The sequence below is a fragment of the Oryctolagus cuniculus genome, chromosome 14 (genome assembly GCF_051225735.1).
Source record: "Oryctolagus cuniculus isolate XC-2025 breed Fujian yellow rabbit chromosome 14, ASM5122573v1, whole genome shotgun sequence".
Classification (NCBI taxonomy): domain Eukaryota; kingdom Metazoa; phylum Chordata; class Mammalia; order Lagomorpha; family Leporidae; genus Oryctolagus; species Oryctolagus cuniculus.
The window spans coordinates 20,939,606-20,954,593 of NC_142880.1; the positions used below are offsets into that span (position 1 = coordinate 20,939,606).

General features: G+C 40.6%; 1 long non-coding RNA gene across 3 annotated transcripts in view; it reads right to left on the reverse strand.

Annotated features, from left to right (window-relative positions):
- Positions 1-14,743, reverse strand: part of LOC149122255 (uncharacterized) — a 56,030-nt gene extending 41,287 nt beyond the window's left edge. Inside the window, exons 1-3 of one of the 3 annotated variants that reach the window (XR_016220225.1) lie at positions 14,508-14,743; positions 14,169-14,336; positions 1,180-1,373 (exon numbers count right to left, since the gene is read on the reverse strand). This is a non-coding gene — a long non-coding RNA (uncharacterized LOC149122255). Of the gene's footprint in view, positions 1-1,179; positions 1,374-13,005; positions 13,295-14,168; positions 14,337-14,507 lie in introns of those variants that run through there. The other 2 variants (XR_016220224.1, XR_016220223.1) reach the window with 2 other exon arrangements.
- Positions 14,744-14,988: the final 245 nt, after the last annotated feature.

The following is a 14,988-nucleotide window of genomic DNA, read 5'->3' on the forward strand; positions in this document are numbered from 1 at the left end:
GCATTTCCGGATACACAGGCAAAGAGTTAGGAAAAATCAGATCTTTAACTCAAAGTGCCTACAGAGACAGATACCGCTCAAGGTGGTTATCATGCAAGATGAACTTCAGGAAGCTTAACTCAACTCAAGACCAAGAACCCTGATTGGTGCCAAGGTTGTTCTTTTGCTTCTTCTACATATTTATTCTAACTGGCACAAAACACAGCACTGTGTAGGAAAAGACCCTGTTGAAGTGAAGCAAAATTACTTAACCAATGATGTACTTCAACTAATTTCAAAGATGGTGGTTATGTTTAAATAAATGAAACTCAACTTTGACGAATTACGTACTCCTATCTTACTGATGATTAACTGAATGGTTTCAGGCTGGTATTCTATAAGCTAGAACACATAGAGAAAAACATAATAATAGATAAGATAAACTGGATGAGGTTTTTGTTGTTATTCCTTTAACAGGTAGAAATCAAGAAATTATATGAGTTCAGATAGTTCTATAAAAATAATGTGAATATCAATTTAAATTAGAAAATAGAAAATATTTAATATACAGTACAATAAGCATGCTAACATTATTTCAGCTTTAACAATTACAAATGGAATTAAATATATTTTTTAAATTAGGGGCCGGCATTGTGGTGTAGCAAGTTAAACCTCAACCAGTGATGCCAGCATAACAAATGGGCACCTGTTCAAGTCCCAGCTGCTACACTTCCAATCCAGCTCTCTGCTAGTAGCCTGGGAAAAGCAGCAGAGGATGGCCCAGGTGCTTGGGCCCTTTCACCCATGTAGGAGACCAGAAGAGGCTCCAGGATCCTTGCTTCTTATTGGCCCAGCCCAAGCTCTTGCAACCATCTGGGGAGTGAATCAGTGGATGAAAGACTTCTCTCTCTGCCTATCCTCTCTTTGTAACTCTGCCTTTCAATTTGTTTTTTTTTTTAATCCATTTAGTAGGATTCTAATTCAAAATTTTCTAAAACTTCTAAAGTCCCCCAAAATGTGACATTATATTTAAAAACTGAACTACTGGTTTTCAAAGTAGAAGTGTAATCCATATATATTCAAACCTTTCAAAGTTAAAAACTCACAGCCTTGTTCTTGCTATCATCTCCCTTTCTTTAAATACATGTCTCTACTGAGCCAATGTTTTCCCCTAAGGTTTGTGTGACTTATCTGACTTACCCAAGATCACCTTGGAGCTGTGCAAAAGACATTTCCTGGTTTCTCCACCATTCCATCTTGTAGAAGTAGTGGGGATTTTTGCCAATACACAGGCAAAGGCGCAGTCAAGATGTACCATTTCAATGGGAAACTGTTCCTTTCTGATGTGTCACCTCTCCTTCATGGCCACCCTGACTCTGTCCAGTTGATGGAAACTGCAAACAAAAAGAAACACAAATCTATGTAACTAGTAAACGTTTTATCTTCTAAATCAAGTGGTGCTTTTCTATGCTAGCTTAAAAGTCAAATATGAATACATTAGCTATTTTGTTATTGATTTTAAAATAATGGAAGTCATCACTCAGCTCCTTGCAGCATCTAAACTTCACACCCAAGTCATGAAGCCCAGTGTTAAGTCACCATTGGCTATGTATGTTGGTCCATAAAGCCAATTAGCAGCAGATCAGGAAGTTTTTTAACAAGCCAAACTCCAAGACATGGGCTTTCTGCATGTATTGCCACAATGTGTTATTGGTGAAAACATCTACCCTAAAATAAGAAGGTAAAAGAATAATTGTAGTAAGAGTAACGATGATGCTGTGTTCCTACAATGAGCTCAGTTTCCATGTCAGGCAGGGATAAGTAAGGGACGGACCTCTCCCTAAGCTTAGAATTGAGCAGGTACAATACTATGAGGAGCTGGATGAGCTAACAGGCAGTTAGGTCAGATCCCTGTTGGAATGAGAAATGGGGAGAAGACCCTCTAAGAGTGGACAAAAGTGCTTGCTGCTTCCCAGAGGCTGCCTTTATCAACATTTACTTTTAGCATGAGAATTGGCAAGACATGATTCTCAATTCCAGATTTCTGATGAGTTCTTAGTTTTATCAGGAGAGCAGGTTAGACAGGATTGCAAATTCTAACCCTCTGATGGGTTTTATCCCTGCCTCTGTTTGTTATCCCAGCTCTCTGATTTGTGGTCATGACAGCCTACTGATTGGCTATTATTCAAGCCTTCTGATTGGTTGTTAAATGTTATTGAGCTCCTCCCCTGACTGGTTAAATCTAGGTAGCCACTTTTGTGCACAAAAGGAGCCCGTACCCACAGGCTTCCCCAGGTAACTCCTCTCTTGGAGCCCCGACCCCTAACCTCTGCAGTAGGAGATTTCTCACTTCAAGAAATCTTGCTTATGCTCACTGTCTCTGTCTGCATGGAAATTCTTCTTTGACATGACACAAGAACCTAAATTGTCCTGTAATAGTATCATGGCATGCACACAAATGACTACAATTCAAAATAAGTCAGTTCCATAAGAAAAGGACAAGCCTTTGAAAAGACTTCAAAGAAATAGCTTCCTAGGGAACATGAAAAACATTTGAAGTGAGTGAAAATGGAATGGAATCTGGAGGCTCCCAAAGGAGACTTCCACATACCTAGATTGTCTGGGAAGGTAGGGATTGTCTAGGACTGATATAGCCTGAAAGTCACTGAAGACATTTGCATCCACCCTTTCTCATTTTCCTACCTCTGTGCTTTTGTTCATGATTATTCTGATACCTACCCCAATCTCTTCACTTCCACATCCCCTCTGCTGTCTGCAGAGCAGATGGTGATCACGAGCTGTACAGCACCAGAAATGCAAGTGACTCCCCACAAAGGTTGCATCTATATTTCTGCCATTTGTGGATCCCTCCCTCTAACAAAACCTGACAAAGTGCCACACACACAGTAGTTGATCAATACCCATGCTCATTGGGCACTTACTAAATGTGAGGTCCATTGTTAGAAAATAGAGGCTATAAGTAAACTTAATGCTATCCTTATTTCTATGACGTTTACACATATCTGAAAAAGCGATTGCAACAGTGAGGTGAGGGTCATGATGGTAGAAACACAGAATGGAAACAGAACCTCTCTCCTGTAGCCCTCATGTCCACAACCTTACAGATTCCCTCTCCTACTATATAATTCTTTTGCAAATCAACTTCTTGTTAAAACTAACTCACTGTATAGATTGAGTAATCATTTATCTTATCTATACATAACAACTTGATGTGTGGCCTTCTCTTTAGCATTTTTCTAGCAACTTCAGACCCTAAGCAAAAACTAAATACCAGCAGGCTGAGAAAGTTTCATTTTGCATTCATCAAACTTCCCAAAAGAACATGATATCAATGACCAACCAAAAGAGAGACAGGAACACTGTGGACCAACCAGAGATAAGAGACAAGATTTGTATTAGTCAACCTTAATGCTTAACCCCCAGGAAATTTGGAAACTAAGTATAGTGATACAGAGTAAGGCAGGGATTGAGATTAGGGCCACAAACTGCAAGCCACACCTTTCCAGCCCTGTGTAATCCTATCTGCCTGCCTTTCAATCAAATAATCCTTTTTCTGGGCTGAATCTCCTTCCCTGGGGCCTGGGGGAGGTATCAAGTAATCATTCCCAATCCAACTTCATCAGATGCCAGCAACTGGGAGGGTCTCTCTCTCTTTCTCTCTCTCTCCCACTGCAGATGAGACAGGATGATGAGGCATGTTCTCTGTACTTCCTTCTCCCACCCTTTTCCCTTCTTAGCTCACTCTATTCCTGAATAATGTCCACATGTGTATGTGTATGTGTGTGTATGTGTGTGTAGATGTGGGTGTTTTCCTTGCCTTTTTAATAAACTTTATCACTTTGTGCACCATATTTGTGCCTGCTTAGGATGCTTCTCTAGACAGAAATCAAAGATCTGGAATAGGAATTTAGACCCTTTCTTGCCCACAACATATTGGCGAGCCAGACAGGAGAAAATTCACTTCAGTGATGGTAAGCGGAATTCAATCTATTTCAGTCTCAGCAGTATGAAGTTTCTAAATCCTGAAAATCTCTCTGTCCCCCAGTCTCTTTTCTGTCAGAGTTTGTGGTTTAGGAAAGCCAGATAAAATGCACATGCTGATGTCTTCAGTGTTTCTAATTTTGATAGTTGCAGGTGAGGAAAGACCATTACAAACTGCTAGAGTTAATAGGATTTGGGCAGAGAAATAGGAAGAGAGGGATCCAGTTCATTAATGTTTGCTGATTTATAAGTGTTTTCAGGTTGTTCATAACACGTTTTTAGTGTTAATTTTTATTATGGGGCTAACCGGAACTTAAGACTTTAGCTTCCACAGACTGACAACACATGGCAGAAAAGGTTCTGTCATAAGCTTTTCAAATACATTATTTCCCTTGTTAAGAACAGTGTGCATGGTTTTCCATTTGCTATTGGCATGGGTTCTGTTGCTAAGTGAACACACCATGTGGCAGGAGGTGGAACATCCACCTCCAATATGGCAGAGTTTCCAGATCCTGTGGTGGAGGGATGACGACTTCCATCCCCAAGATGGAGGCTCCCAGTGAAATACATGATCTCTAAAATAGCAGCCACCAGGGGGATTTCTGCCCTTACCAGGAGGTAGACGACAGACACCATTCCCAAGATGGAGGCCTCTGTGGGACACATGGCTGCCAATATGGTGGCGCTCATAACAGGTCAAGTGCCTTGTGACTGGTCAGCAGTGCCATGATGTTTCTTTTCACTTTTATACTGGTTTTTCCACTCTGAAATGCACCCCAGATATGGAATTTTGATGATTCCTGGGGATAAAATTCCCTGGTGGCAGTAAAGGGGCTCTCAATATTTGGGATGCCCAGAAGGCACTAAGACATATATTTCCCAGGCAACAATTAAGTATCTGCTGTGGTCACTAGGACCTCAGTGATGATGGTGCCTCCTGAGGTTACAAGCCTTTGACATGGCAGTATAAGAGAATTTCCAGGGTATAAAAGCCAAGGGATTCACTTAAAATTCTACTGGCTGGTCTCAGCTATGTGCTGAGTTCGTCACCAGGAATTTCCTGTCATAAGATGATGCCTCCTAGATCTCTGTATCTAGCAATGGCAATAACAGCCTCTGACTCTACTGGGAGCACACTGGAAAAGCCCAGTCTTGCATGGATGTGCCTCCAAGTGTACTGGAACTTTCACAATGGCAGTATGCCCCCTGGAGGACATTTTACCCCAGGTGGGTGGGTTTCTTATATAAGGGGCAATGCGTAATCTTCCAGGTCATTACATGGAGCACTCTAGTGGAGTGCCTAAAACAGGGAGCCCCCAGTAGACTGGTTAAGACAGGGAGCCCAACTTTGGGGTACATAAAGAGATTGTAAGGCACCAAATTACATCTTTAAGTCACATTCTCAAGCATTATTAGACTTGTGGGAAACTATTTTTGTCTTCTCAGGACCCACGAAGAGACTGTTCATAGTTCTGCATGCATTCCTAGGGACTGACTTCTAAGGGTACAGTTTCAAAAACTTGCCATGGGACTCCAAATCCGCATGAACTGGATGGTAAAAACAGCATTTTAAGTGTTTTTGCAATAATATAGAGAGGGTTAAAGAGGAGAGAATGCTCCGACATGGGAGGCAGTCCACAAAGCATGCTGATAAAATGGCTAATGTTCTCATTAGCACTCAGAATCAGCACAAAAGGCACTCTGGTCTGGCTTAAAAGTGTGGAAAGCCAGGACAGCAGCACAAAGAGCATGCCTCCATGATGGGCCTCTGTGGTCAATGTCCCCAGTGCAAAGAAGTATTCATTAAAAAGGGATGTCCTCTTCTCTGAAAGGAGGAGAGACTATCCACTTTGCTTATGGGTTTGTCTAAAGAATGATCAGTTTGAGAATTCAAGAGGCTTCCACAGCCTAGGTATCTCTTATCAAGAGCCTTGGGTAATCACTGATATCATACATAAGAGTGTTAATTAGTTAAATTAACAACAGGAGTCACTGTGTACTAACTTCTCATGTATGATCTCTGTCTTCAAAGAGTTGAATTTTAGAGTTAACAGTAAATCTCACTCTCAAAAATGTACTTTACTTTTATTGTGTGAAATAGAGATATTATTATCTCTCACTAGTTTTAGTTATGTCTGAATGTCCAACTCCCTTTGCTTAAAAGAGATTCACTATCATCCCTAGGTTCCTACCTAAAATTAATGTCTCCTAAGTCTAAGTCAATTATTATGATGCTAGCAATCATTGAGGCAGACTCCTGTTTAGAAGATCTTCCTACTGAAATGCAAGACAGAGTACATTCTCAGGCAGGGAATACCTGAATGGGCTACATATAAATGTTGTGCCTATCAGAGTTTTCTTAGGAGATAAGACTGCTTTTACTCATCAGTGTCAATATCCCACAAAACCAGAAGCCAATAGAGGGACTTCAGTCTTTGTTAAGTTTTACAAAGATGGAATCTTGTTTACATATTAGTCTCCTTGTAATACTCCTATCCTGCCTGCTTTGAAACCAAATGAGCAGTACAGGATGGTTCAGGATCTCAGTACTGTTAATGAGGCAGTCATTTCAATTGATCCTATTGTACTGAACCCTTAGCTGAAGGATGCTTTATTTGGATCCCATCAACCCACAGTCTAGGAGAACAGGGATGCAATTGCCCCTCAACAAAATTTTGGATTTCTAAACAAGAGATAAACTACCTAAGATACATTTTGGCCCCAGGGAAGTGTGCTCTTTCATTCAAGAGAAAGGGCCATATATAGGGCCACCACAGACAAAGAAACAGCTAAGAACATTCCTGAGAATGGCAGGATTTTGTGGAATATGGATTCCAGGATTTGGACTGATAACCAAACTTTACACGAGGCTTAAAATGTCCTGAAGTAGATCCACTTTACTGAACAGAACAGCAGGGAGCTTTCCAAAGAACTAAAGAGCTACTGCACAGGAGGTTCTAGAAACAGCTTTAATATCTCAGGCTGTAGAGATAACTAAAAATCTTCACTATACTGAGCCAGAGACAGAATGGACTAAAACCATGAGGTTATACTAAAGATGCTAGTAGATGATAAGGTTATGCTCCTAATGGCCTCTCAGTGGAAGATTATTAAGGCAATATATGACTCTACCCATCTGGGAAGACAAGATTTAATGCAAATAGTTTCTTGGGTATTTAAAGAAAAGGGACTACATGCTGACATAAATAACAGGCAGCTCCTTCTCTAGAGATTTAGAGATCTCTTATTATCCATGCCTCTTGGAGGCTTCAGTCATGGGGTGAAGTTGAAAACCTTAATCATAGTCTTAAGAAAATTCTAGTTAAGCTACAGGTCTCAAAAACATGGCTTAAACTATTGCATGTTGCTTTCCTCAGAATGAGAGTAGCACCTCAGGCCAATTTAAAGCTTAGTTCATTTCAGACGCTATATGAAAGACCCTTCCTCCCCTCTGACATCCTCTGATTCAGGGACTCAAGATCAGATTAAGTGAATTATTAATTTAGGTCAAGTACAAAAGATTCTGATGGAGTATGGTAATAAAATTCTGTCAGTGCCAGATCCCAAAAGTCATGAACAGCCAATCTCCCCAGGATATTTATTTTCATCAAAAACTTGGAAGGAGGGATCCCCCTCAGACCAATTGCAGCTTAAATGGAAGGGACCCTACTAGGCTACTGCTGAGTACTCCTAGCTCAGTAAAATTACAGGGCATCCCAAGCTGGGTACATTAGTCAAGGATTAAATTTCTACCTCTTGAATCTTCCCAGGTGCACACGGAAGATAAGTCTGCCACCTCTTGTGAACAAAAGATCTCAAATACCTCTTTAAAAGGCAAAAAGATAAGTAAAACATTTGCTTTTATCATATCAAGACTGTTGCACTCTCAGACAGATGTGTTTTACCTACCTCTTCTTTTGATTCTCTCAGAAAGCTGCTATGGGCAGGAAAACTTAGTGAATTATTCTATTATAATAGTAGAAGATTTTGGTATGTAACATGAAGCTAATTTTAAAAACCTCGCCATTGCTTTGGGCAACCTAGCCTATACTTCAGGCCAGCTTATACAACAAGTATTGAAGTCTGTGAATACTCTAAGGTAGTCATGGACAACTGACAAGCCTTTGAAGATGTACTGATAGAGCAAGGAGGAGCATGTGCAGTGATTAATGAAATCTGTCTCCTCTACTTAACAGTAGTATATTCACTGGAAAAAGACATTAAAAATCTTTATGCTCAGGCTAGATGGTTTTATAATTTGCAAGGGGACAATCTATCAGCACCTGCTATTTGGGAAGCAACAAGATATATTCCTTCTTTCTTAAAAGTCACTCCACTTGCAACTTGTTTTTCTTTTTTTCAATTTTACTCATACTGATTGATAAACTTGTATGTTTCAGAATTTGACAACTTTTCAAAGTAATGATGACCATGTGGGGGCCACAGCCATTGACAGTGACTGATGAAAATTCTGTAGCTCATAAGACAGATCCATTAGATGAGATGGAAAGAGATTTTCTAGCCCAGGATGGCAAAGTCTACACTCCTGATCATCAGGAAGTAGATACAGAAAATATGATGGATCTGCATCCCTCAGCACCCCCTTAAGATCAAGGGTTAGAAATCTCTGAGGGGAGAGTGATATGGGATAAAGCAGGTAGCTAGATTAGGGCCAGAAGCTGGACGCTCTATCTCCCCTGCCCTATGTAATCCTATCCACATGTCAGTCAAATAAACCTTTCCCAGAATGAATCTCCCTTCTCTGGGACTTGGGGGAGGTACCACATAACAAATCCCCTTCCAACCTCATAAGAGGCCAGCAACTGGGAGGGGCTCTCTCCCTGCCCTGCAGATGAGGACAAGACAGAGAGCTGAGGCACCATCTCTATACTTCCCTCCTCCATCCTTTTCCCATCCGGGCCCACTCTATTCCTGAACAAGGCCCTTGTGTGTAAATTTTCCTCACTTTTTAAGCAAAATTTATCACTTTGTGCACTGTATTTGTGTCTGTATTTAGGGTGCTTCTCTAGGTAAAAGGCAAGCTCCTAGAACAGGAATTTAGACTCCACCTCGCCCACAACCATAGCAGCTCTGCTCCTTGCTCAGGCCTTTCCAAATAGATACCTACTGAAGTTTCGTGTCAGGTGCTCAGACACAGACTTGGGGTTCCCACAACATGATGCTAGGGCAGTATAGGGCAAGGACGCTTGACCTGATAAGGAGGGTCAAGGAAGCTTCCAAGAAGGACAAGTTGAAGGAGAAATAGTAGCTTGCAAGTGCCCTGGTGCAGTGGAAACATGGAACTGCCACCACAGTGGGGAGCTTGTGGTCTAATGGGAAGGTGCGTTTGGAGGCAGCAAACACTGGGAACAGGGAACAAAGTGACTGCTTCTTGACACTTAGAAGTGAAAAGCTTACAATTGCAGCAGGGATTATGAGCCTATTGACCAAAGGTCAAAAGAAGGGGAAAGGAGGTTGAGGTTTTGGTGAAAGGAAGGAGTGCTATTGAGACAGGCGCAAGGGATTTACTAGATCAAGGGAAAGGAACCCAAGACAAAGGAGGGAGAATCCCAGCCTTTTGAAGCTGTCCCATCACTAATTATAACTGCAGGCCAATCCATCAGAAGGCAAAACAGATAAAGCTTCAAATGAAGAGGGCTTGTTTTCATGCAAATGTTTCTTCAAATGCAAACTAAGAAGAAAAAAACTAAGAAAACACAGCATGAAAAGCAGGAGAATGCCCTATTGAGCAGCAGGTTTTTTTTTTTTTTAAATGCTACAAAGGGATAGGGAAAAAAGTCTCTTAACAGCAAGTCGCTAAGTTTGTTCCATGATGATATTCGTCTACAGCTCTCTAAAATCCATCTGTTGAAACACTACTCTACATTCTGTCTTTTAAAACGTTACTCTCCCAAGCAGAACAGACCTTAAGAACATCTTCACTCTCTGATTTTAACAGACGGGCACCAATGCAAAGGAAATATTCTCTAAACAGCCGAAGAGCTGTGCCGTGAATAAACTGTACAAAATCTCCTGCTTAGGGATTTAGAAACGAAAGGGAGTAGATTGAAAGATAGTGCACTTGCCTCCAAAAATGGTGCTGCGAGACTGAATATTACTTCCCTGTGGGCTGGAGGAAATGTGCTTTGTCTGTCTTGTTTAATTCTGGGGTTAAAAGCAGTAGTCAAATCCTGACAGGGAGGAGCTTTCTGCTCTGTTCTATTACAGCTCACTTATTTCCCTCCAAATATTAAACAATGCCAAAAAAACTTTTAGTTATTTGGGATGCGATCCATTTTCATTTTGCTCTTGTCCTTTTTTGGTTGTGAGATGACAGTTTAATATTCCAGATTCCAAAACAGTGCTTGGCAAATGGAGTTTAAAAAAAAAAAAAAAGCTTTCAATGCTGTAGGGAAGAAAAAAGGTGTGCAATTAATTTTCCATAAGAAACTATATAACTCTTGCTATGCAAAAATGGCTATGTTTATCATCTATTTGCCTCATAAAATTTTTAGAATTTTCCAGGACACCATAGTGTGTGTGTGTGTGTGTGTGTGTGTGTAAAACTGTATTAACTCACAGTTTCATTGCATAAAAATTAACACCTATTGTATTTTATTTCCTCCTTTTTTAAAAAGTTGATGTTTGATTATTTGAATTAAGTATGGAATGATCTGGTGGTTAAAAAATAAGCTTGAGAGTCAGATTTTAGTTTGACTCTCATGATTTATAAATCATGTCACCTTACAGCATTATTAATCCTCTCTAGGCTATAGTTTCATCATCTTTAGAAGTGTTGATCCAAATTCCTTTTGCTGCCCTGAGGATTAAGTAACATACACTCTGTGGAAGAGCTAATGCAAAATGAACTTTCAAAAAAGCAGACTGTTATTGTTGTTGTCAAGTCAATGTTCTGTTCTGGAGTTTTGGAAGGCTTTTTCTGGATAGGTCATCATTTCGTTCATACACAATATTGTCTAGGTATTTCTGTATTTCATTTCATTGCAACAAAACCATTACTCCCAATATGTGAATAACTCACAACTAGGCCAGGGAATAAAATGAACTTATTTATTCAAATGATGGAGTTTTAAGTATGCCTAACCTAAGAGCTAGAAATTGGTCCCTACGACCATCTCAATCTTCTTCAAATACTTAAAGAAACGAAACAAAAAGATTCAGGTAGTCAGTTCCCTTGCTTAACGTCGAGCATGCTAGGGAAAGCACACTGTTAGTAACCAATAAGCTTCAAAGCTTCCTTTCATATCCTGCTTTAAAAAGTGAATAAACCTGGGAGAAATTCTAGTTCTAAAAAATGCTGCATGCTGTTTGTCTTTTATCTGAAGAAATTTTAGCAAAGTTTTAGCATACATTCTGGGTGTAATGGCCTTGGATGATACCTCTAAGACAATCATCTTGTGACTGTTTCATTCAACAACATTCTCAGACATGTGTTATATGTGCCAGGCCGGCATTGTGGCACAGGGGGTAAAATCACAGCCTGTGACACCTGCATCCAATATCAGTGCTGGTATAGTCTCAGCAGCTCTACTTCTAATCTAGCTCCCTGCTAATACTCTTGGGAAGCAATAAAAGATGGCCCAAGTGCTTGGATTCCTGCCACCCACATGGGAGATCTGAATGAAGTACCTGGCTCTTGGATGTGTCCTGGCCAAGCTCTGGCCACTTCGACCATTTGTGGAGTGGACCAGCAGATGAGATTCTCTCTCTCTCTCTCTCTCCCCACTCTTTCTCTCCTCTCTCCTCTCTCTTTCTTCCTCCCTCCCCCTGCCTCTGTAACTGTGACTTTCAAATAAATAAATAAATCTTAAAAAATAAAAAAGAAGAAATACTGCCCCTGATTCACCCAGTTCACCATCAGTGTAGGGAAAACTAAGAAATGAGCAGTCATGGCTGCTTCAGTGTGTGTGATAAATTGTATAATGAAGGAAATATAGGGTCATATATGAAGCCATTTGAGTTGGATTCCTAAGAAAACATTGGATAATAGCTGAATTTTAATCAACATACATTAACTGAGAACTAGTACTAGTGACAAAGCAGTGAGCAAGTGACTCAGAAAATAATTCCCTATCATTCTCATTACCATCTAAATGGAAATGCCAGTCCTTCTAAGCAAAATGATTTCAAGTAGAGTTCCCTGGCACCTCCAGTTCTCTACCAATTGTCATCCATCAGTCCATCCAGTGTTGAAACTGTGTAGTCTTAGTGTGGAGACTCTACTATGACATAAGAATGATGACAATTATAAACCAGAGCCTCAGCCCCCAAGGACTTTGGTTATTATTTTACTTGCAAAAATTAGTTCAATCTCAAATATGAAGTCCAATGCCCTTTTCCCAAGGAAACCAAAAACTCTGACTACCTAAATATTTACCATTGTCACAATAGATTTTTGAGGAACATGTGTCAAATCACATCAGCATTAACTTAGTGCTACCTCTTTGGAAGTTGACACACCATTTGTTTTTTCCAAGTATCTTCTTAGTTTCTGATTATTCATAAGTATCTAGTCCATGCTTATCAATTGATAAAAAAGAAAAGATGGATTTCTAAGATAGAAAAGAGAAAACAAATCTTAATTGTGCACTGAATTTTTCTTTGCAGAACTCTATAAATATATCAAGAAGCATCCACACAGAACACAAGAGACTTGCTAATGATGTGCTTATGATTCTCTTGTTAACACCAATGAAGAAACAGTCAGGACATCCCACCTGCAGAGGCTTCAACTAATTTCCTGATTCCAGTCCATGGGAAAGGGAATTGGCTCTTAGAGTAGTTGCCTTTTACCTATTATAAATGGAAGAAAAATGATGCACACATATTTGATTTGGCATATTTGTGAACTATATTCTATCTTAATACAGGAGACAAGAGTTGAAATAAAGGTGAAATGGATATGAAATTTCAGCATATCTACTGTGAGGGTGGAAAAATACCTTTACTGTTTCTCAGGTTCATAGCTAAGGTCAACAAAACAAAAGACGGATTAACAAGAGAAAAGCATACAGACTTATTTAATATAAATTGCATGTGACACAGAAGACTTAATAAGGAAATGAAGGCCCATAGAAATGGGTAAGAATAAGCAGTTCTTTATGCTGGGTTCAGTGAGAAAGTGGATAGTCATGGAGAAATATGATTGTTCAAAAAGTGTGATCTCAAACAACTGAAGGAAACACAGCATGGCCTATTTGTTCAGATTCTTCTGTCTCTTCATCTTCAAAGACAAGGATGTTCTTTTCCTTTGGGTATATGGAGGACTCCTCTCATATGAAGGTCTTACAACCTGCTCCAGAGGAAAACCATAAAATCCTCCCTTATTTTTGTAACCTTCTTCAGGGGAAAAGACCAAGCAGAGGGTCTTCCTGTCTCTACTGTTTTCTCAAATGCCAAGGTACTTGTTCTATTTGAGGTTCATGTCCTGAAACCCATCACTGCACAAATGAAAAGTCCTAAAAATAAGCTAAAATATTCCCTTAAATCAATGAACAGGTAAGTAAAATTTATTTGGATAATCTCTCTTCCTCTCTCTCCTCTCTCTCTCTCTCAAACACACACACACACGTGCACATACACAAACACCACATTTTATGAAGGACATAAACTGGATATGAGAAAAATAGAAAAATTGGGGCTAGCATAGTAGCACAGGAGAGTAAGCCACTGCTTGCAATACCATCATCCCACATCAGGGTGCCAATTCAAGTCCTGGCCACTCTGCTTCCAATGCCTAGGAAGGAAGCAGATGATGGCCCAAGTATATTGGTCCCTTCCACCCACATGGGAGACTCAGATAGAGTTCCTGACTCCTGGCTTCAGCCCAGATCAGACCTGGCTGTTGTGAGCATTTGAGAAGTGAACCAGCAGATGGAAGATTTCTCCATCTGTCTCTGTAACTCTGTCTTACAAATAAATAAATATATTTTTCAAAGTAGAAAAGTAATTACATTTCATTAAACCTTAGTTAAGAAGCTTTCTTAAAATCATTACATGAAGGATCAAATATGCAGTGCAATGACTTTACAAATGAGAAAAGCAACACCTGAAAACATTAATCAATAGAACAGGACAATAAAATATGAGGGAGACAGAAGAACCTAATTGTATTTTCACAAATTTGTATTAAGAATATGTGTGTGAGAGGGACACAGTGGACCTACGTGGAGGGCGTGGATGTCCACAACTCAGGAACCCAGCAGCCAAGAGCCTCTGCACCAGCATTGAAGAGTGAGGTGAGACCAGACTGCAGCAGCCCAAGCCATTTGCAATAAAGCTGCAAGAAGAGACTGGAGGGAATCCAGCTTGGAGCCATGCAGGGGATAGTGTACCTAGAAGAGAAAAAATAAAGGAGGGGCATGTTTCTCTCTCCCAATCACCTTGCAATGGCATCCTGTAGCCAGTCAATAGAGGGCAGGCACCATTTTTGGATATATGTAATGGTAGCTTTGGGATCCGCAAGGAGGGAAGGCCTATACTTCTGGAAATGTAGAAGTCCCTACCTGTACTTCAGGGGAAGAAAAGTCCTTGTCAAGGTCCCCGCAGGTGCCTAAAGGTCAACCAATGAGGATCAGACCCGCCTCAGCCTTTAACCCCCATGCCCTGAATCTATAAAAGGAGCCCTCCCAACCTCTGACGTGTGACTTCCCCGGCCCCCACTCTGTTTGCACCTGGGAACCTCGCCCGGGAGCGGAATCCCAATAAAGCCCTGTGAATTGATTGATTTGTCTGCCTGGGAAGAGTTGTTAAGCGCCGGACACCTTGCATGTAACAGCTGTGCCCAGCAACAAGCTAAGTGGAGACTCCTGAGTCTGGAAGGGAGCACTGACAGGGGCGTGGGTGCTCATGATTGTGGGAGGCTCATGTGCTGGGACTGTGAAAAAACTGAGGTTGTTTGGGTGGACTCATGGTGTGATTGGGACTTTGAGTAGTCACCATAGAAGGATGCACATGCTCACAGATCCCTGGTTACCTGGTGAGGGA